Source organism: Sardina pilchardus, chromosome 1, assembly GCF_963854185.1.
Source record: "Sardina pilchardus chromosome 1, fSarPil1.1, whole genome shotgun sequence".
NCBI classification, from domain to species: Eukaryota; Metazoa; Chordata; class Actinopteri; order Clupeiformes; family Clupeidae; genus Sardina; species Sardina pilchardus.
The window spans coordinates 11,408,396-11,409,895 of record NC_084994.1 but is presented as its reverse complement, the minus strand read 5'-3'; the positions used below and the strand labels follow the sequence as shown (position 1 = coordinate 11,409,895).

General features: G+C 43.7%; 1 protein-coding gene across 4 annotated transcripts in view; it reads left to right on the top strand.

The window, feature by feature from the left end:
• Positions 1-1,500, top strand: part of LOC134101306 (nuclear factor 1 X-type) — a 114,030-nt gene that overhangs the window by 92,044 nt on the left and 20,486 nt on the right. The gene's annotated exons all lie outside the window — the stretch shown is intronic.

The window sequence follows — 1,500 nt, the reverse complement described above, 5'->3', positions numbered from 1 at the left end:
GCCAAAACATCTTTGTGGTCGGGCTGCTCAATTACAGCAAAAACCATAATCGCAATTATTTTGGTCAAAATTGTATTCTCAAAAAAGTTTCCCTACTGTACGTACACCTTTACAGTAAGATAATCGCACTCATCGGGCAGAGTGTTTAGTTTCCCTACTGTACGTGTACCTTTACAGTAAGATAATCGCACTCATCGGCCAGAGTCTTTAGTTTCCCTACTGTACGTACACCTTTACAGTAAGATAATCGCACTCATCGGCCAGAGTGTTTAGTTTCCCTACTGTACGTACACCTTTACAGTAAGATAATCGCACTCAGCGGCCAGAGTCTTTAGTTTCCCCACGTGTTTTCTAAGTTTGCAACTGTAAATGTTACCAAATCTCTCTCCTCTGGGTGTTGGACAATACTGTATGTTTCATAATCCGCTGGGCCTGAACCAGCACACAGTCCGTGTTCATGATCTTATACGTTCACAACAATCTTTTCCGCTCCCTACTGTACGTGTGCCTTTACAGTAAGATAATCGCACTCATTGGCCAGAGTCTTTAGTTTCCCTAGCATTACAGCGTGCTGATTTTTTTTACAACCAAACAACAAATTTGTCATTGTTTGGAGCCAAAATCGAGATGCAAATTAAAATTGATTAATTGCACAGCCCTACTATGTGGCGAGGCTCATGGACACATGGGAAGTGTGTGTGTGTGTGTGTGTGTGTGTGTGTGTGTGTGTGTGTGTGTGTGTGTGTGCTGTGTGTGTGTGTGTGTGTGTCTGTGTCTGTGTGTCTGTGTCTGTGTCTGTGTGTGTGTGCGCGCGTTTGAAAAACGCGTTTGAAAAACAATGGCCTATGTGCATGGTTAGAGAACAATGTTGACACGAAATAAAAGTGAATTAAATTAAACTACCAAACGGCCGTCACAGCACTGACAGATGCAGTTTATTACTGAGGCATCTTTACAGAAACCAGCCACATGCTTCCCATGCTGTCTTAACACTGGGACTGTGTGTGTGTGTGTGTGTGTGTGTGTGTGTGTGTATCCCCCCTCTCTCTCTCTCTCTTTCTCTCTCTGGTGTGTGTGTGTGTGTGTGTCTGTGTGTTTGTGGTGGCTATAGGGATTAGGTGGGTTTGGAGCATTTTAAGCGCATTAAGGATTTCCAAAAAAAATAAATAAATAAAAAATATCAGAAGAAAAAAAGGTCAGGATGTTTAGCAACACACAGATAAACCTCTTAAGCCAAGCCCAGCGGAGGAGGAGGAGCTCTGCACAGACTCTGTGTGTGTGTGTCTCTCTCTCCCTCTCTCTCTCTCTCTCTCTCTTTTTGTGTGTGTGTGTGTGTCTCTCTCTCTCTCTCTCTCTCTCTCTCTTTTTTTTTGTGTGTCTGCGTGTCTCTCTCTCTCTCTCTGTGTGAGTGTGTGTGTGAACATGAACATGTTTGTGTGTGTGTGTCTCTCTCTCTCTCTCTCTCTCTCTCTCTCTCTCTCTCTCTCTCTCTCTCTGTGA